This window comes from Ochotona princeps, chromosome 3 (genome assembly GCF_030435755.1).
Source record: "Ochotona princeps isolate mOchPri1 chromosome 3, mOchPri1.hap1, whole genome shotgun sequence".
Lineage (NCBI taxonomy): Eukaryota > Metazoa > Chordata > Mammalia > Lagomorpha > Ochotonidae > Ochotona > Ochotona princeps.
The window spans coordinates 80,542,519-80,565,376 of NC_080834.1; the positions used below are offsets into that span (position 1 = coordinate 80,542,519).

Genomic DNA, 22,858 nt, shown 5'->3' on the forward strand with positions numbered 1-22,858 from the left:
TTAGAAATGTGAATATTAATAGTATTAGTCTTGTTTTATGGCAAAAAAATTGACAGATATCAACATTTTATATTTTGGCTTATGTGTACCTCTTTTTGGAACTGAACTTTCCTATGCGCTCCCATGGTTCTAAGAACTCTATATTTTAGGTTGCATTTACTTTGAGGCTGCTTAGTGATCACGCTTTAAAATTTTCCAAAACAATGCCTTAGTCCCAAAATATTACAAGATTTACAAAGATGTAATTAGCCAGTATTTGTACACTGCTTATAGGAAAGTTTTGGTAGAAAACAAAATGGGCTAAGCAGAACTGCCTGAGAACTTTGAATATACTCCATGTTGAGGACCATACACAGGACTGGAATTCTTTATCTGGGACTTGAATATGTCTTTATTAAAAAATTGTTCACACACACATAAAGACATATGGATCAGTCATGCTTACCAAAAACAAGTCCTTAGTTTTTTTTAACAATGCATTAACCATTCTTCCACTTTCTCCTTACAAAAACAAAATTCAGCAGATACAATACATTCCATCAGTTACAAAGTTTTGCATCCTACTATATCTATTTATAGCTTTCAAATGCTAACAAACCTGTATACAAAAAGCTAGAGGCAATCAGAAAGAGCTCTAAAGTATACCATTCCTGAAAGATGTTGATTATGTTGCAAATTAACATAAATAGAGACTTAATATACATAGAAACATACTAGACCAACAAAGAAAATGGAGGACTAATGCAACTAAAGCATGAAACTTGCATTTAACAAAGTAAGTCAGTGGCAGAAAAACAGTAAGAATCAGAACTTAGGAGAATTATCTGCCAGGCTTTAGACATTCACTACTTGAAGCCACACATGCAGCGTAAAATCACACATTCATTAACCAGGTACCAAGTTTCCTTCTGTTAGAAACCTGGGATTCTTACAACTACAGACTAAATGATTAAAGTCATGCTAAAATCTCCTCTAATGTTCCTCTTGCATTACAAATGGTCTATTAAAGCATAGAAGTGCCAAATTCTTTAGGTGTTTGAAAAACAGGTTTAAGTAACCAAGCATTCTTGGAAGCCTCTTTTTCAATCTCTGTAATGTCACCTATAAGTTACAATTTTTTTTTAATAAAGTAACAACTGAAAAAGATTTAGATTCCTGATTTTCAGATACATTCCTAAACAGATCCTATTCAAAATGTGTAAGATATTCTGGCTTTGGAATTAGTCACAGTGTGCTCACAAGACAATGCTATATAGAAATTTTACAGTAAATTTCAAGACACAACATTTTAATACAAAGCAGCATTTTATTTATTTCAAAACATGCTTCAGGTTATGAAAAAATAAAATCTATTGTCAAAAAACTACTGGAATACAGAAGACACCTCATGTCAATCAAAAAGGTATAAATAAACTATGCTTTTCCTTTATCATCCATCATTGGCCATTGGTAAACAGTGTCTTCTCCCTCAAACTTCTATAAATTCTTTCAAAAATGGTTCCTAAAGCAAGAAAGAGGCTATATTTTACAGTTTCATTCAGAAATTTCTTCCCCAATAGGAGGTACATAAAGGATCTATGACTTCACAATTTAAGCTCCACAAGGACAGGCAATTTTCTCTTATTCATTTGGATTTCAAGGTTCTAAAATGCGATTAGGACAAGTTAATGAATTTAACTACCCACTTCAGAAAATCATGATCATTTCAAAGAAAACAAAGCCATCGATCTCTACTTCTGTATTGCAAATGTTTCAGAGAATTTTCTCTTCACTACTTATTTTGAAGATATTTGGGATAATATGAAATTCATTTATAACTTGCAAATCTTTTACAGTAACTTGAATGTGGCTTTTATTCTTCTTCTAGGATGAATTAATTATTCAGCCTAGCCTTTTTCCTAGGAAGTCTAATTTGCCTAGAAAATCTTCTAAGGATTTCCCTAATGTGACAAATACAGTCCATTTAAACTGGTCTTCTTAGATTTTCTTCCCATACCAATACATGCTCTTATTAATGGGACAGCAGGAGGACATTTGGATTTTTGTATACTCATGGATCTCAGAAATCCTCTGACCTAACTACTTGGAAACTGGCACTGCATCCTCTGATAACTTTGAATCCTCACTCCTCTGATCACAACATTCATATAAACATTTATCTTTTCTCAGTATTCCATTTAATTTCATACTCTCAGTAGCTGGTCAATGTACACATGAACTATATCTGCATTTTTCTGGTCAGCTGTAGTTATTTTAAAATACTGTCCTCCAATGATAAGTATGGTTAAGTATGGGTATGTAAGGGTAAGTATGATGACTGATAATTGTAACTCAGTAACATCTGACAGTGTTTAGTCATAAACTTTCTTTAGACTGTTAAAAATCAGAACCCTGTGACAAAAGGTCATACTGCTTTGGATACCAGTAGCCTGTAAGCTTATTACCTTATTTTTGTATATTCCACTGGTCTATACGATCTCAAATCATAAAATCCAACTCACTGAACAGCTAAAATATTTCTAGAAAACTCATTTCCCCCTTTTTACCTTCACTTTGCACAGCACATTTCAAGCCCAAGGCATTCAATGACTAGGTTCAAGGGAAATGACAACCTCAATCTTGGGAATTTAACCTTGAGCACTGAACAGTGAGTAACACCAGCACTTCAAGCGCAATTCCAAAAACTTCCTGAGATTACTCAAGATGGCACCGGGCCATCCTATCATGTCAACAGGCATGATCTGTGCAGCAACTATGAAACGTCTGATTCAGAATGACAAAAAGCAAAGGCAAGAAAATCAATGTCACCTTTTCCTTCCTAGTAAAACAACTAGGTCTTGACTAGTGGGGCAGATGGAAATACCTAGCCGTTTCCATAAAAGAGCAAAGGGTATTTTTTACATTAGGTGCAGGAACAGAAATAAAAGCAAACCTTTCATAAGTGCAAGTCAGAGATGACTAATTTAAAACTTAGCAATGACAGATTTTATTTACAAAACAGCGATCGTTTCAAAACTTTCAATGGCAACAAGTTAAAGCAATGACCTCAGAATAGTTAGCTCAAAAAAACTAGGTAAAGGAATGATCCTTGGGAAATTTATCAGGTGAAATTTAGACCTAGCCATGCAGTGAAAAAATTAAATTTTAGCCACATTTAGTTATTTTTTTCAAATGGCTAAAATCCAGTAGTGAATACAACTGTTTACGTGCCTAGAAAGGTAACATGTTGAACTTAGGCCAAGATCAATTCTCTGGACAGTACCACACCCACAGGCTTTCCAAATTACTTTCTCCCATTCAGACTTTTGTTAGAGATCTGTCATCCTGCTACTGACCTCATTCAACCCGGTGCGGAAAAAGAGATCAGCGGATTCCGTGCTAGGTAGTGGAGCTGTACGCCATATTGTGTTTTTCGCTAATGTTGATAGTTTGCGTGTGTGCCTAGCATATGTTTGTGCAAGCGTGTTTATCAATAGAACTTTTAGAAAATCCTTGCCTCCTGCCTCTTCACCATCCTTAAAAAAGATAACGGCTTCAGGGGCGTGAATGAGGGGGGACCTGCAAGCCACACACAGGAATGCATTTAGACAAGGTGGGAGACTGCGTTTCTTTGAAACTTTGCAAAACCTTCCAACCGTTTCAACTCAGGTAGCAAAGCAGTGTTTTAAGACGTCAGAATGTTTCCAAAGTGGCCCAAAGCAGGAGAGAGAGATGGCAAGGCGTGTCTTCCCTTCCCAAGCCCCCTCCTCTCTATTCCTGGAAGCAAAGCAGGTGAGGGCCAGCGGCTCGGGGGCCAGGACACCCCCCCCCCCCACAACCACCACCCCAAGTCTTCTGAATTCGCTCCAGAGACCACGAGAGCCAAGGCAAGCGGGGGAGGGCCGGGAGGGAGGAGATGGAAGACAAGCGGGCGCCGCTAACAGCTCCAGAGCCCCGGCTAGTCCCCCTCAGCTCCTCTTCTTGGAAGCGGCAGCTCCGGGCGCGGGGAGTAGAGAAGAAGGCAGAAGACACGTTTCCAGCGGCGGGACGCCCCGCCCGCTCCCGGCGCCCAGAGACCCTCCCCGCCGGGTCGCCTGAGGCCGCCGCCGGGGCCGGGCGCGAGGAGGGGCGCCCGAGGGAGGGGGCGCGAGCGGGGCGGGGCTCGGGGCGCGCGCTCGGCCGGCCGCCGGGCCCGCGGGCTCTCCGCTCGGGAACTCGCTCCCCCTGCCCCACCCCGGCTCCCTCCCGCCCCGTCCCGCCGCCCCGCACTCCCAGCGCCTCACGGACGCCTCGTCGCCCTCGGCACGCACACCCCCGGCCCGCCCCACAACAAATTAGAGTTTTTGGCGTTACCTCCTCGCGCTCTTTAATCTTCTTTCCTCAACTCCTAAACTTCCCCCCGCCCCTACTTCTTCGGCAGAAAGCCCACATTGGGCGCCTCACGACTAGAATCCTCTGACTGCCTCCACCATTGGCTTGCTCACACGCCACTCTTGACTCCAGTGGGCCAATAAGAACGGGACGCCCCTCGTGAGGTTGCCGCCCATAAACAAAAAGCACTCTTCCTCCTCCCTCCCCGGTCCTCGTCCCCGCTCCCATTTTAGCCCCGCCCTCGTGTCGGCCACCTTCGATTGGGCTAGGAAAGGCCCAATCCGCTATGTCAAACGTTCATTGGGGTGCGGAAACGTCGCTCACAGGGTCCCTAACATGTGATTGGTCAAGAGTCCTCCCACTCTCCCCCTGCCGCTACTTCGCCCAGTCCGGAGCAGTTAGTCGTAGACCGTAGTTTAGTGATTCGAGAGCCGCGAAACCATTGGTGGAGAGAGCCTGTCGGGCTGGAATGGATTGAGCCCTGATTGGTTGACACAAGCACCATCAAGTTCGGTTGTTAACTCCGCCGCTCCTCCCCTCGTGTTCCTTCACGCCCCGCCCCCTCCCTTCTGCTTTTACTTTCTACGTATTTCTATTTCCTCCTTTATTTATTTATTTGCGTTAAACTTAAATGACCCGGCGTTGGAGGCGGGACTGGCGGAGAGGCCCGAGGATGACGAAGGGCGGCCTGGGGCCAATTGCTGAGGGGGCTGCGGGGTGAGGGGCAGCGGCGGCGGCCAGTGAGAGGCAGGTGTCTGGAGCTGGGCCTGTGGAGCCGGGATGCCCCCACGGAGGCGGCGGTTCCCCGCTGTCTGGCGCGGCGAGCCGAGGCGGGGGAGCCTCGGGAGGGAGGCGGGGTGTCGGCCTTGCAGACTGCCAGGGCTTCAGGTTGGACGCTGGAGCCCCGACGCGGGGAAGGAAAGCGGCCGGGAGGGTCAGGCCGGGTCACCGGAGGCCGCCTGAGCATGTCCGGGGCTCCAAGGGGGAGTTGACACTAACGAAAGCTTAGAAAAATGACTGTGTAAAGACCGTGTGTGAAGTAATCCGCCTTTAATAGAAATGAGGATTTATTATCCTACCGGAAAAAGCAGATTATGTTTCTTATTACTATACGCCTGAAGTACCAGCGACCCAAACGGAGCCCACAAAATTCAATATCCTGAGAGCTAGAAGGAACAAATAAAAACAACACGGGAAATTAAATGCGGTTCAGATGCGTCAATAAAACCTTCATTCTCATCCATTTGTCACTCAACATAGCGCTCCCTAGAGCCAAATTCTTACCAAATATTGGACCACTCCTTAGGCATGGGGGGAAAAAGGCTCAAGGCCAGCAAGAAGACCAGGAGTGATTCCTAAAAAGGCTTCCTTAAAACAGCTAAGATGGTGGGAAGGGGAAAGCGCAAATAATGCTTTTTATTCTGCAGAGAAGACAATACCTGCCAAAGTAAATTGTATATTTTATGGAATTCAAATAGCAATGAGTACCTCATTAAGACTGTGTTTGAACTTTGAAAATGGCCTTGTTTTGGGGACGCAGATTTGGTGTGTTTTCTGACAGAGCAAATTAACTGCTCTGGTGTTAATCTTAACTTGGCTTGGGACACACACATCACACTTTCTCACAAGATGCCTAGCTGTGATTAGAAGTCTTTGAAAGAACCTAAGATAAGTAAAATGGTCCTGGTTAAAAAATATAATAAAAATAAATAAAGCAGGAAGGTCCTTGAATTCACTACTATCAGAACTATTTTGAGCATTGTATGTATCAGCTGTTCTCAGAATCCAAAATTATTATTGAATTAAGTGTCAAAGTCCTGGAAATTGTACGAATTGCTGCTGAGTCTGGAAGCTGAAGCATTCTTACATTTATACATAAATCTTGAGTCACAGATGATCTAGTGAAACAAAAAGTATTCTGTTCTGTAGGGAAAAGACAGCTTCATATGAGAAAACTTGTGGAATTTAACCAATATTCAAGGGGTTGGTTAATAACTTCTGTAAGGAACAAAGACCACTTACCCGAAGTATTGTTTGGTTTTTTTTTAAGGTTTATTTTTTATTGGGAAGTCAGATCTACTGAAAGAAGGAGAGACAGATCTTCCCTCTGCTGACCCACTCCCCTAAGCTGCCATAATGGTCAGAGCTGAGCTGATCCGAAGCCAGGAGCCAAGAGGTTCTTCCAGGCCTCCCACGTGAGTGCAGGGTCCCAGGTTTGGGGCCTTTTTATGGCTTTCCCAAGGCACAAGCAGGGATGATGGAGAAGGTAAGATCAATAGAAACTGAAAATAACACTGGCAGTATCTATGAGAAGGAACTGGTGCTAGATTTACGCCTTCTCGGATTCAAAATAGTTTATTGTTGCTAAGATTTCAAAAGAGGCTATGCTGCAGTTTAATGTTTCTGTTACAAATGAAGACACAGATTTTAAACACTTTAATCAGTCTCCCAGTACCAGAGCTTGTTTTCAAACTCAAGTTTGTCTGCCGCAATCCACAATACTGTTTGTTTATACATCTGACAAATATGAAATGCATATTTTTTATAAATAATTATGCTCAGACATTTTAAGCTACTTTGAACTTGGAAATGAAGATAAGATCTATCATTCCCCATCCCCGAGAGTTCACTTTGTCCTTAGAGAAATAAAGAAATTACTATGGTGTGTATACACATGATTCGTTCAACCTGGCAATACAGATGAGAGAGAGCCTAACTCAAGATATTGGAAATATTTGTAACACATTGGATTCATCACAGTACTGAATTCAAAATTAATCAAATCAGATTGTACTGTCGAGGGCTTTGGGTTCTAATTAGGACACTAATTAGACATACCCACAAATAGAAGAAAACTGCCAGCCAAAAGGGAAGGGTTCTTGATGGAATAAATAAGGCTATAGCATATCAGAAAATATGATTTATGTTTTGAAGGGCAGGGGTAGGAGATCAAGGAAATCTTAGAAGTGCTATTTGAAGTGGTCTTTGGAGAATTTATTGGAGGAATTACTACTTATACAACCATATCTGAAACACATCACTGATTTTCAGCCAGTTCTCTTAAATATGTTACTGTATTTCTGTATATGACCTTACTTATTTCCTGAGCAAGTAGCTAAAAATATTCAAATATGAAGTCTATCTTTCATAGTAAAATTGAATTAGCTGTCAATATGGTGGGAAAATATGGCAAAAAATAAGGATACACTATTGATATTCACAGAAACACAATGTTTCTGTAAGTTCACAGGTAACCCTCATATGAGACAATAGAGTCTACCCCTTATTACTGAATACGTATATATAGATATGAAGTTTACATCTATCTGTAAAATTAATAATGAAATAGAAGTCTATAACCTTTTATAATATTTTGCAGGATTTTCAGGGGATTGTGTTTTTGTTCTCTCACATGCACCCTCATTTCTGTTCTATATCAACCCATTAATTTAAATAGAAATCCACACTAGAGCTACCATCAATTTTCACCAGACTTACATGAAGAGAATAAAATGAACTAACAAAAGGAAAGTAAGAATAGGGAGATGGGAAAATAACAAAGTAATGGTGTGGTGGACTGATTAGGTGAACTGGAAACAGTCCCATGTAAATGACAATTTGATCATGTTGTATATTAGCAACTCATTGCAGCAGTGTGGCGGAGGGGGAATACATGATATTAGGGAAATGAGGGAAGAAAGAAGTGAGTAATTTACACAAAGATCAGTTTTAGGACTGTAAGAACTAGATTATGTGTTCAATCTGCAAACAGGTGGCCAGTACAATATGTAGTTCTAGCCAAATTATATAATTGGATTTTGGAGAACAAAATAAACCAAAAAAGTCTAGCATAATAATAAAAGGATCGGGGACCCTCTTGAGTACCTACACACAATTGTACATAAGATCTGTATGCACATCTTTCCTGATAACATGCACCAGGAATTATCATTTAATTGGCTAGTGTTAATTGAATATGGTTTGTCACTTTCAGCTGATAACCATATAAAAGTTCACTTTTATTTAAGTAGATCCTTAGTGTTCCATCATCATTGGTTCAACTTCTGGCTCCTGTATTCTCAGTATAGCTCCCTGTAGTAAAACCGATACATGTTAACCTACCCTTTGACTCCTTTTATCTTCTTAAAAATTAATTCCCATATATAAGAGGACATGTAGTATCTTTCTGTTGGTTTTTCTGTTGATTTGGGTGATCCATCCCAGTTTTTAGCATGATTCATGATTTTTCACTGAATGCTCGGCAGTGTGATAAACAATTATGGAGTCCTCTTTTGGAAGGTAAGTCACCTTGAACCCAGTGGAGATTGGTGCCTGTGATTATTGAAACAGGCCTACTTCAGGAATCTCCAGTGATTGTCTTGGTGTATTCAGATTTTCCTTTACTTTAGCAAACACTGAACTACAGCTGTTGTTTTTCCAAGCACTCTTGGGTTGTTGAGATTCTGTTAGGCTATAACCTCATAGCTACTGTTTATGAGGGATTTCTTGGAACTAACTGTTCCGTGCATACACAGCCATAAATTCACATTTTATTCACAAGAAAATCACATACAGAGGATTTTTTGGTTGTTGTTGTTCACTTCTTTGTCATTCTCAATGGAACTATGTCCTTGAAGTTTTAACAATGTTCTCAGAATCAAAACTTTATCTCTTTTCCTTTACCTGCCTATGTCAGGATTGATTATAGACCTGTGTCAGGTGCTTCTCTTCTCTAATAAATTTTAATGCCTTGAACACTTCTTGCATTTGTTATCTTCTAATGATTTTTATATATTTATCTTTTATTAAGCTTTTTAAGATAGTTTAATCGTGGGACCAAATATAGTAGCTCAGTAGCCAAAGTCCTAGACCCGCAGGCGCTGGGATCCTATATGGGTGTCGGTTCTAATTCCTGTGGCCATGCTTCTCCATCCAGGTTCTTGCTTGTGGCCTGGGAGGGCCATTGAGGATCGCCCAAAGTTTTGGCGCCATGTGCCCATGTGGGAGACCTGGAAGAGGTTCCTGGCTCCTGGCTTCAAACCATCTCAGCTCTGGCCATTGTGGCCACCTGGGGAGTGAATCATTGGACAAGAGATCTTCCTCTCCTCATCTTTGTATATCTGACTTTGCAATAAAAGTAAATAAATCTTTTTTAAAAAAGATATTTCGATCATGGGATTGAAATGGTCTGGTATGAATTGCACATCATGACCTGTTGATATGTATTACTTTACAAAATAAGCCATGCAAAACGATGTCACATACTTAAGAATAATCTACTGGGAACACCTCAGATGAAGTTTCTTTGGGGATCGCTCCAACTGAACTGCTAATCTCAGAACTCCAACCATGAAGAGAAGTGCAAGTTCCATGGTATGACTGTGGAGAACAAGTGTCAAAACTGAGCCTCCTCAGAGGCTCAGACAAAGCTGGGGACAGCATATCCAGAGCCATGGAGAATATGGCAGTCCATCGGAACCTTCAGAGGAAACTTAGTAGCACAACAGAGGACAGAGGACAGAATAAATCAATCAACTACCCCAGCCATATGTTGGCAGTGAAAATCTGGGCAAATGGAGACTATAAGTTGGACTACGTCAGCCAGAGGATTCTGGAGAGCTTTTACTGTCCTTGGAATGGTGAGGTTGGCAGCAATTCAGAACTGTTGAACTATCAAAACCACTTGAGCAGTGCCCTCAGAGCATGCCCCACATTGGAGACCCTGTGGTGGGGTGGGAAGCTGGGTGGGACTTCTTCCTTTATCTCCCTCCTTACCCCAAATACAGAAAAAAAAATGTGGAAACAATGGTCTTACCCACTTTCCTGTAGCCCTTGATCCTTTGTGCCCTAATCAGCTCTGTAAAGATTATCAAAATAAAATAATAGTTAAAAAGAATAATTTAACAGGAAAAATGTCTTTCATCCCCTCTCAGTGTATTCCAATGATTAGATCCAAATAATCTGAGATGCTTACTAAGTCCAATGTCTACTTACTATCTTAGGGCCTTCTGTCGATGTTATTGCCTCCACCTAATGTTGTATGGAAAACTAAGAGCTCTTTTATGTATAAAGTTTGTATTACATTCATGCCTGAAAATTTCACCACTCTGGCTGATCTCATCTGGTATCTTACTAATCAGGCATGATATAGAAACTACTGTTACTGGGTTAGTATCATATGAACTCACAGATCTGGGCTTCAAATATTATGAATATTTGGATTTATATTGTTATCAACAGCTAGTTCAACTATTTTTTAAAAAGATTTATTTTTATTGTAAAGTCGGATATACCAGAGAGGAGGAGAGACAGAGAGGAAGATCCTCTGATGGATGGTTCACTCCCCAAACAGCCACAAAGGCCAGAGAAGCTGAGCAGAAGCCAGATGCCCGGAGCCTCCTCCACGTCTCCCACATGGGTGAAGGGTCCCAAGGCCTTGGGCCATCCTCAACTGCTTTCCCAGGCCACAAACGTGAAGCTGGATGGGAAACAGGGATGCCAGGATCAGAACAAACACCCATATAGGATCCCAGCACATACAGGAGGAAAACCCTAGCCAATAGGCTAGCACACAGGGCCCCCTAGTTCATTTAAAGAAGAAGCTATAGTCTTCCAAAATCATTTCACGAAGATTAGTATGGAAATGGCTCAGTGTTTACAAATTTTTATGGGTTTTTTTTTCACACAGAAAATGAAGTGCCATCAGATCAAGAATTGTATCCAAGAAGTTAGGGGTAGCGGAAAAGCAACAAAGTTCACAAAGATCCTTCTTTGTTGTCCCATTAATTCCAGTAAATTCATTCTCTGACAGAGCTATACCATTTTTGACTACTTGTAACTGACAGAAAAGTAGAAACTAAGCTTTATGTACTTGATTTTCTTAGCTAATCTAGATGTGCATTTTTGGCAAAGGCCACTGACTTTATAAAGCATGGCCAAATTGGACACTAACCTGGGCAAAGAAGCACCAAAGATCATAACCTCACAGGAGAAGGCATTATGGAAATTTAAGACACTAGCTTCTTTTTAATAGATCGTTTCCCCCAAACTATTCAGAAAATTATTCTGTTCTGAATTCTGTATTCAGAGAAGATTTATTAAAAATCTCCTTTAGTAACTCAAATGTTTCTTCAACAACTTAGTATTTTAATGTTTCTAGGTTTATGAAATATAGCCAAGTGAATGGTTTTCTAAATGCCAATTACATTTAAAATTTTAAAAGGAATGCTTTCCTGAGCTGGCGTGGATTGGCTCATGCCTCGCTGGGTGGGACACAAAGATTAGTCACTCCTCACCATGGTGTTGAGGATTTTCCTGCACACCCCCCCCCAAAAAAATGTTCTGCACCTTAATTGTCGACAAATGTCTAGTTAGAGTTACAAGCCAGTCTAGATTATCCTAAAATCTGCCAAGATCAGCAAAATTATACTTCAACACAACAAATGGCTAAATACGAAAATGAAATAGACACAAGACAGCTGAATGGTACCTTATAGCCATTTTAAGGTATATAGCAGCCGGTCCTGTATATAAACTAAAATTGAAATGTCAATGAGCTAATCATAGGTTGTGGTTAAGAACTTGCTTTTTTTTTTTTTTATAACATACTGATTACTCAAAACCATGTCAATTCCATAATGTTGCAAATTGCTGTTGATGTTATATTGGGACTCTTAATTGACTGGGATGATATTCTACCAGCTCTAACTTTGGACCAGAAATGGTCTCCCCAAGAAACTGTTCAACCCATCTGGACAATTAGTAGCTGGACTCCATGCTTGATATACGTTTGCAAGGAAAGAATCTTGATTGAATTTGAACTGTAATACTGCATCAAGGTGGAGGAATCCACCAGGGGGGAGGGGCGTGGGGAGGGGTGGGGGAATTCCCAGAGCCTATGAAACTGTCACATAATGCAAAATAATTACTAAAAAAAAAAAAAAGGAATGCTTTCCTGAGAGTCAAGTATCCTTGTAAAATCACTGTATGGAACTGTTACTGAAACTATCAAGGAAAAAAAAATGAAAGACAAACTTTGAGAATTGGACATTTTGAAAAAATATATGATGCCTATTTTCAGCAAATCAGAAATTTCTTAAGAATATAAAAGCATATTTTATTTAACTTGGTTTTCTTGACATATTTAGAGATCATAGATTTTTCCTTCAGGTTTTAAACTAGTCATCAATACAATTATTTCTTTCCTTGTCTTCTAAACTTACCACATTCTCTAAGCCTTAAGAGGCTATACACTTTAGAAGTAATAGTCAAAAATGTAAGACTGCAGCATAATAATTTTGAATGAAAATTTTTTATTGGACCCATGCATGTTTGCCATTCAAGCATGTATATATATGCTGTTTGTGAGGTAGAAACTTGGTGCTGAAACCCAATTTTGAAAAATTTTAAAGAAGTTATTTGAAATACTAATTGAGTTTAAAGTGTGCCAAAAGTAAGTGTTGACAATAGATGGTTACATACTCAGGTCAGGGAATTGGGGAAAAGCTTTTTTCCAGTAAAAATAATCATGCCCTTGAGTCTTGACAAACTCTTCTACATCTTTTCAAACCTCACACATCTTAGCATTCCCTATATTAGTAGTGTCAGAAAATATATGGACTGAAATAAATTTGAGTTCCTCTCCTAAAAACAGAAGACCCAGGGAAAGGAAAGTAAAAACGCTGGATCAATTTCCTCAGTCTCTTTTTGAACACTCTGCTTTATTTTATATGTACATGGTAAGTGGGTGTTTCTTTGTTGTTTATACTCCCTGGCCTTCAGAAAGTTCAGAGATAATATAAAATCTCAATTGGGTGAAAGTTCAAGCAAATATCTTTAAAATTATCACTTAATTATAAGGTTGCTTTTGCATTTGTACATGATGCTTAAATATGCTCTGTATATGGCTTAAATATTTGTAAGAGGAATCTTTTTTTCCTATTTTATCTCATAGAGGGATTTGAATGGTTAGAGCTGGTGATTTCACACAGTGAGTTAAAGTTGTCACCTGAAAGGTCTTCATCCCATTCTGCCAGTTCAACTCAATCCTGCTAGAGTTCTAATCTATCTCCCTGTTAATGCACCTAGGAAAGCAACCGGAAATAGCCCAAGTTGTTGGGCTCCTGTCACAATGTAGGAGACCAGGATGGAGTTCCAAGATCCTGGGTTTGGCCTGACCCACGCCTAACTGTTGCAGCCATCTGGGAAGTGATCTAGTAGATGGATGATTCTCTCTCTCTCTGAAACTGTCTTTTTCTCTTTCTTCCTTCTTTTTCTGCTTCAAATAAATAAATAAATCTTTTCAAAAGTTTTAATGATAACATAGGTCATTTATAAATTGAATAAACATTTATTTAAAAAGTGCTGATTTTATTAAATATTCAATGTAGAAAGACAAATTTGTCAGAAAGTCTGAGCATTATGTTCTGGACCTATGTATCTTAACCTTTATTCCAGATTCTTGGCTTCACAGAGATAAGGACTCAAAGCAATGACACATATATAGAATGCACAAGTGAAGTCAGGAATTTACTTAAAAGAGAAGCAAAGTGAACATACATTTTTTTGTGTGAGATAAGCCATCCCACAGAGAAATACCAGTCATGAGTAGGCCTGAGAGCTATTTATGAGAAAAAAGAAAAAGGAGAAGATGAGCTGAGAAAGATAACCAAGCATGGTCAAGGACAAAATAGGGTCTCTCTTGCATTATCAGCCTCTTGCATAATGCAGAGATAGTACCTAAATTGAATATACAAATAGGGTGGAATTCAGCATGGGTAAGGCTTTTAGGGATTTTGATGGCAATTCCATAGCAGTTGAACTTCTATTGGCTGTCATGTGTTGTCTCCTCCTTCCTGGTCCTCAAAGAAATACACTGAATAATGGAAAGCTGCACATATCACTGGGGAGTGAGGAGCTGAAATTATAATGTAGGACTGTGAGAAATTCCAGTTCATCTACCACTGTCTAACCCCTCCATATTATCATGGATTATGTAGTATATTGGGAAAAATGTGTTAATTCTATGGCAATGTAATAAGGACCACAATGGAAGTATGTTGAATGTTTATTATGGATCCTAAGTAACACATGAAAAATTAATTCTTAAAATTATTTTAAGAGTATGAAACAATCATCTCCACGAATAAGAAAATTAAACTTAGAGAAAGTAAAATCATAGGTAATTCAAGAAATACAAATATATGACATCTAGGTTTTGGCATCCTTTATTACTCATTTATGAGATTTTTTTCTTCCATAGACTTGTTGAAATAGCATGTAATGCAGATATTCTCTTTAGTCTCCATGTTAAGCATTGAATTTATGATCTACTTGTATTACGTACCTGATAATGATGTTCTGTCTGCAGTGCTGGTGCCAAAGCTTTGTGCATGTAAGCAGATAAGCATCCAAAGAGAAGATTTTTTAGAAAGCAATAAGCACAAGTGAAGAAAAGTAAGCAAATAGAAAGCTTGAGACCTCTCCTGGAGCCAGGATTAATACAAATAATAATCACCCAGGAGACTATACACAGGGGCAAATGACTGGTTATTATAACAGAGATAGGATTTATCTAAGACATTTTTGAAACTTTTCTGTATTTCTAAATCAATGCTATCCTTTTTAATAGCAAATTAGTGATCTGAACTGAATAATAGCATATTCTGTCTTTCTGACTAGTAATTACAATACTTATGCTTAATTTTTTGTTGTATTTTCTTATCTGGAAGTTGTGAAGGTCCTTCCAATTAATATCTGACCAAATAATCATCTCAGAACCACTTAACTGTAGAAATCACAAATATTATGGTATTAGACGGGACTCAACATTTGCAAGTAGAAGAGATACAACTCAGATTAATTTAAAGAAGAAAGGATCCTACCCTAATTTACAATGTAGAAGAAACACCAAGTGATGATACTAATAACAATATATTCTACCTCTTTTCTCAATACTGAATTTCTCAAATTCAGCTTTATTCTCAAGTGGCCTTTCTCCATGTAATTGCAAATATAGTAATAGAAACTTTAAACCTGGGCCCTGCACAGTAGCCTAGTAGTTAAAGCCATTGCCTTGTATGCAGCAGATCCCATATGGGCACCAGTTGCTGTGCCAACTGCTCTGCTTGCTGTCCAGCCCCATGCTTGTGGCCTGGGAAAGCAGTAGGTGAGGGCCCAAAGCCTTGGGACCTTGCTCCCATCTGGGAGACCTGGAAGAAGTCCTGGCTCCTGGCTTCAGATCAGCTCAGCTTTGCCCAATGCAGCCACTTGTGAATGACTCTGCTCTAATTATTGCTGGGGAATTCTTTTAGGGCTGAGAATGGTTGGGAAATGTAGACAGGAGGCAGGATAAGGCAGGAACTATTGCTATGCTTTGAAATCTCTGTCAATATGTGAAAATAGTCCACTTCATACTTATACGTTTTTAAAAGTAAGTAAAAACCCAACTAGCTGACTAAATAAATAAAACGTGGATCAAAGACCTAAGTTTCTGGAAGAAAACATAGGGAAACACCTATAAGACATTGATGTAGGTGATAGTTTCTGGTACAGAATGGGCAGAGATAACAAAGCTAACCAAATTGGATTATATCAAACGTGGAGGCATCTTTACAGCAAGAGAAATGTTCATCTACATGAAGATGCATCCAACAGAATGGGAAAAATATTTGCAAGCTACTGACAAAGGATTGATTTAAAAAAATGTATCAGCAACTAAACACTTAACAACAGAGCCAACCAATCTGTTAATAGATTGTTATGAAGAGTTATAAAAAGAAGAAATATAAATGGCCAAGAAATACATGAAAATGCTCAACATCACTAGACATCAGGGAAAGGCAAACCAAAACCACAGTGAGATATCACCTCACCCCTCTCAGAATGACTAAAATCTGAAGAGTCACAAATGCTAGTAAAGAAGCAGAGAAAGAATAGCACCTAGGCATTGTTTGTGGGAATGTAAATTAATCCAGTCACTGTAGAAACTGTATAAATATTTCTTTAAAACTAGAAATAAGATTGGCATATGACCCAAAATCCCACTATTGAGTGTATATCTAAAATACAAGAACACAGTGTATCAAGAAGATGCCTATACCACCATGTTTAAAGCAAAATTATTAATAATAGGCAAAATATGGAATCAGTCAAGGTATTCATAATTAGAAAGATACATAAAGAAATGTGGCATGCACACATACATACATACACAATGGAATATTATTCAGCTGTTAAAAAGAACGAAATTCTACCATTTGCAGCAAAACAGATTTAACTGCAGGATGCCACATTCAGTGAAATAAGTTGGACAAATATTATATATTCTCCTTATACCTGGGAAATAATAGTTTTTTAAAAAGAAAAGAAAAAACAGAAATAAAAAAAATTTTTTAGTATATCAGTATTGTTGCTAATGTAGTTTTATCGAAATTTGGCTTTGTACCTTTGTCAAACTAGTGGTTAAGAATGTTATACTAATATAGTTTTAATGGTCTGTTACTTTGAGATTACTTTGAGATTCATTGTATATGGTTAAAATAATCATTTTTTCATTTAATTGTTATTTGTAGTTTATTCTATATTTCTGCTTAATTTGGGCTTCTTGTTCTTTACTTGCTCTCTTTTTTATTTATGGAAGCTTAAGACCTTTACTGCAATTTAAAGGTATTTAATGTCAAATATGCATAAAATAAGAGAGAACGAGGGAGGAAAAGAGTATTGGAAGGAAAAAAGGAAACATTATGTTCTCAGAACTATATGAACTACATTGAAAATAATAAAGACTAAATTGTTTTCAATTAAATTCTAAAGGTTAAACAATCAAAGCAAACAATAGGAATATTTATGGAAAAATGTCAGACTAAGTCATTTCTAAGTTTTTACTTACCAATAATATTCTTAATTGTAAATGGCCTTAATTCCACAATCAAAAATTACAGATGTGATGGATGGATTGAAAAATAGATCCCGGTCTACGGCCATACCACCCTGAACGCGCCAATCTCGTCTGATCTCGGAAAAATAGATCCCATATGTTTGTTACTCAGAGGAAACAAACCTAACCTACACAAATACAGCCAGATACACAATGCTGGGATGAAAAAAGCAACAATGATTAGGAGTAGCCATTCATCAGAATAAACAACACACATTAAAATATACAAAAAAGGAAATTGTGTAATGATTAAGGGATCATCTCAGCAAAATGATTTGATTATAGTAAATGCATGAGAAACCCAATGCAATTGTGCCTGATAATTTCATCAAATGTTAATGGATCTAAAAGGAGACACCAATACAATAAAAAAGGGGGACTTCAACATCCCGCTTCCATCAATGGACAAATTAGATAAAAAAAAAATCAGCTAAGAAGCAAAGAAGCATCAGAGCTAATCTACACTATAGACAAAATGAATTGCAATTGATCTCCACATAACGGATCTCCTTCCTTAGCTACATAATACACATTCTTTTCATCAGTGCATGGAACTTTTTTTTTAACTTTCTTTGAGACATGTCATGAAGTAAGTCTCAAAAATATTTTTAAAAACTGAACTTGTAACCTGTATCATTGCTGATTACAATGGAATGCTATTGGAAATTAACAACTTAAGAAATAGAAAGCAGAATAAGATGTGAAGATGTAATAGCAAAAATCTTGCAAATGAAAGAAAATGACAACATTGCATATCAAAATTTATTGGATACAATAAATCCAATGTTAAGAGGGAAGTTTATAATAATTAGTGTCTACATCAAGGCTGGAATGCAATCAAATAATAGATGTAACAGTGCACACCAGGGATATAGATAAATAAGAGAAAATCAAAATTTTTCACAAAATTATTATGAGGAAAGATATAAATTAAGTTAGGAAAAAAAACAACTTTTAACAAATCAGTGAAATTAAAAGCTAATCTTTTGAAAAATAAACAAAATTGATACACAATTGGCACAACTAATCAGAAAGAAAAAAAGGATAAAGGTCCCAAATTAATTAATAAAATCAAAGATGAAAGAGGATGTTACAATGAGTACTGCAGAAATAAGAAAAATCATCTTAAATTACTACAAATAACTAAATGTAAGTAATTGCAAAATCTAGAAGAAAGGAATAGAATACAGGACACAAGCAATCTACCAAAGTCTAACAACACACACACACATACACACACACACGTAAATCCAATACCCAATACAGAGATTGAATCTGTAATATAGAGCCTCCCAACAAAGAAAAATCCAGGACCAGATGGATTCACTACTGAATTCTATCAAATCTTTAAATATTAACTAATTCCAATTATCCTAAAACTAATGCAAAACCATTGAAACGGGAAAATTTATGAGACTCCTTTTATGAGGCCAGCATCACCTTAATTCCAAAGCAGAAAGTGATACAATTAAGAAAGAGAGCAATAGACCGATATCCCTGATGAATATAGTTGTAAAAGTATGCAACAAAATGCCAGCTAATTGAATCCTACAATGCATTAGAACGATTATTCACCCAGAGTAAATAACTTTTATCCCTGGCATGTGGGGATGGTTCAACATATTCAAATCAACTAATGAGATACATCACATTAACAAATTGAAGAACAAACACCATGTGACTGTCTGAATAGATTCAGAATTAGAATTTCATAAATACAAAATCCTTTTATGATAAAAGTCTTAAGCAAATTTTGTATCGAGGAAATATTTCACGACATAGTCATGGCAATTTATTGAATGGGGAAATATTGGAAATATTTTAATGAGACCTTGAATCAAACAAGAATATTCCTTTTTGCTATTGCTATTCAATATAGTTCTATAAGTTTTATCCAGAATGATTGGACAAGAAAAAAAAAATCAAAGGGTTACAAAATGGAAAGGAGAAAATCACAGTATCACTTTTTGCAAATGACATGATACTATGTGTGGAAGATCTCAGATACTCCACCAAAAAACTGTTGGAAACTCATTTGGGAGTTTTGGACAGTTACAGGCTACAAAATCAACACACAAAAATCATTAACCTTTATACATGCAGGTAATAACAGGTCAAGAAAGAATAAGTCAGTAGCATTCACAATAACTACAACCAAGGAAGTGAAGGATATCTACAATTTAAAAAAAAGAAATAGAAGACACAAGAATATGGAAAAATGTCTTCTACATTCATGGATTGGAAAAATTAACATCAACAAAATGTCCATACTACCCAAATCAATTTTTAGATTTCATATTATCCTGATCAAAATACCAACAACATTTGCTCTCACATCTAGAAAAATTATTGTAAAATTTACATGGAAACACATGGAAACACCAAACAATTAAATCAATCTTAACAACAAAAAAGCCAAAGACGGGCCCGGCGGCGTGGCCTAGCGGCTAAAGTCCTCGCCTTGAAAGCCCCGGGATCCCATATGGGTGACGGTTCTAATCCCGGCAGCTCCACTTCCCATCCAGCTCCCTGCTTGTGGCCTGGGAAAGCAGTTGAGGACGGCCCAATGCATTGGGACACTGCACCCGCGTGGGAGACCCGGAAGAGGTTCCAGGTTCCCGGCTTCAGATCGGCGCGCATCGGCCCGTTGCGGCTCACTTGGGGAGTGAATCATCGGACGGAAGATCTTCCTCTCTGTCTCTCCTCTGTATATATCTGGCTGTAATAAAATGAATAAATCTTTAAAAAAAAAAAAAAAGCCAAAGACATTACAAAATTAGTATTCAAGCTACATTACAGGGGATTTATAAACAAAATAGCCCATACCTAGAAATAGGTATCAATATGCATATCTACAACCAATATTTCACAAATAAGCTAAAAATCAATCCCTAGTAAACGGATAATCTGTTGAACAAATAATGGTGGGAAAACCAAATTTCTGCTTGCAGAAGTTTGAAACAATATCCTACCTTACACTGTGTACAAAAATCCACTCAAAATGATTCAGGAATCTGAATCTATTATCTGACACCAATAGATTATGACAGGAAAACATTGGGAAACACTGCAAGACATGGGTTTAACAAAGAATTATTGGAAAACACCCCAGAGGCACAATCAATCAAAACAAAAGTAAGCCAATTTGAATTACATCAGCTTAAGAGGTATCCACAAAACGAAGTCAACTATCAACAAAGTGAATAGGCAAGTGACAGAATGGTCTCGAGAAGATACGTTCAAGCTATTTAACTGATAGTGAATTTTAACCAAGATTCATAAAGAACTGAAGAAACCCAACAGCAAAACAAACAACCCCATGGGGAAATGCGAAAGAGACATGAACAGGCATTTTTCGTTTTTTTCTCTTTTTAAAATTTTTTCTTTATTAATTTATTGTCATGATACAGTTCCTTAGGCTCAGGGATTCCCCCTTCTACTCTCATCCCCTCCTCCCCTGCTGCTTTCCCCTATAACAATAGTATATCCCTTTTTTTCTTTTTTTTGTTTATTGTATTCTTGTTGACAATCTTTACATAGTTAATTACGGTAAAAAAAGGTTCAGGGGGTATAAGGAAGTGGATAATAGTATTATGTCCATATTGTTTCCATCATGTATCTGAGGTAAAGGGGATATTGAGGGAGAAGCCCCACCCAGTTTCCCACCCACCCCAAGTCCCGGATGTGGGGCATGCTCTGAGATCCTTGCTCAAGTGGTTTTAATAGTTCTCCAGTTATGAATCGCTGCCAATTTCGCTCGATGAGGTCGTCCACTGATTGACACAGTCCATCATAGGGTCTTCATTTGCCCAGTATTTCACTGCCAATATATAGCTGGAGTGGTTGATTGACTTGTTCTGTCCTCTGTCTTTTCTTGGCTAGGGTTGTGAGTCCAGCAGTTCAATTGGGGAGATCTCCAAAGAAACTTTGAGGTATTCCCAGACCAGATTCTTGTATGTTCAAGCAAGCACAGGGCCTGGCACAGTCTATCTCCACGATCAGCTGGTGGTTTCAATTGCTGGGTTGGTTCTGTTTTCAGTCCCGAGTTGCACTGGAACCAATGGGTGTTGCAGTCCAGCCTGGTTCTGCCCAGCACATACTCGGCCCTTACATCAACCAGTGAGAGCTGCAGCCTAGTCGGGGTGACCCACAATCACCCCCACCAGGCCCGCCCCCTATCCTGGTTTGCCAGTAGGTATAGCAGACTAGTCCAGCCTGTTCTACATCCCATTTGGCTTTTGTACTTGTCAGTGGGTATTAAAGCTTAGTTCCATCTAACCAACTCAACTATCCAGCCCTCAAGGATGTTGTTGAGTGCCTCTCTGTCTAGCCACCCCAGCCCCCATCCTAGTTTTCATGTCCTCCCGCGGGAGTAGTGACCCAAGTGGAGGGAACCCACTATTTCCCTCCCTGGTCTCTCTCAGTCCCGGTGTATGCACTCTTCAGGTGGTTCTGTGGTTTGACTTGACAGAATGAGCCCCCAGTGCCTGCTTCTGCCAGCTGATGCTGCGGCTAAGCCCAAACATCCCTCACCCACTCTAATTTATGCTTGCACCATCAGGAATAATCCGCCCAGCCTGGCTTTTCCCTGATCTAGTCCACATGCGGCGCACAGGTGTTGCAGCCTTGCTTAGTCTAGTCTGTCCCCATCCTAGTCCAAGCTCTCCAGTGGGAGTAGCTGTCCAGCGAGGGGACCAGGCCCTTAATCCCCCCCGCCGGCTCTGCCCCTACCTTCCTGGATCTCGTGGTGCTGGTTGGGTGCTGCAGTCAAATCCAGTACAGGCAACCTCACCATAGCATTCCTTATTGTGCACTGGTTTTGTTGCGACCAAACCCGGCTCAACCCACACTCTGTTCTGGTGTTCGGATTTGCCAGTGTATGACATGAACTGACTCAGCCGAACAGGCATTTTTCAAAGACGAAATTCAAATGGTTAACAGATGCATGAAAAAAATGCTCAAAATCTCTACTCATCAGGGAAATAGAAATGAAAGCCACAATGAGATTCTACCTCACACCAGTTAAAATGGCTGTCATCTAAAAAAACAAAAAGACAAAACCAATAAATATTGGTGAAAATGTGGGGGGAAAGGTACCCTAACACAATCCTGGTGAGAATATAAAGTATTACAACCTATATATAACATAGTGTGTGGATTCCTCAGAAACTTAAAAATGAATTTATCACATGACCCAGCCATCCTGCTTCTGAGAATTTCCCCAAATGAAATTAAATCTGCATATGAAAGAATGGCCTGTACCCCCAAGTTTACTGCAGCTCAATTCCTAATAGTTAAGACAAGGAATCAACCCAGATATTCATCAACTGATGACTGAATTGAGAAAATATGGTGTGTTTACTAGCTTGTGTGTGTATGTGTATTACAAAATAATACTCAGCCATAAAAAATGAAATCTTATCTCTTGTAACTGTGAAATAAGTCAGTATCAAAAAAGACAAATATATGTCTTCTGTGATTGTGGCAGTTACTATAAAATGCAAAAAAAATGTAGAAACCAAGTAAAACATGACTGTCATTTTTAGCCCTTATTTATACTCTTATGAAATT

General features: G+C 38.7%; 1 protein-coding gene across 1 annotated transcript in view; it reads right to left on the reverse strand.

The window, feature by feature from the left end:
* Positions 1 to 4,486, reverse strand: part of ZBTB20 (zinc finger and BTB domain containing 20) — a 770,381-nt gene extending 765,895 nt beyond the window's left edge. Inside the window, exon 1 of the mRNA XM_058661912.1 lies at positions 4,333 to 4,486. The gene's annotated coding sequence lies outside the window, so the exon portion shown is untranslated. The remainder of the gene's footprint in view (positions 1 to 4,332) is intronic.
* Between the last annotated feature and the right edge of the window lie 18,372 nt (positions 4,487 to 22,858).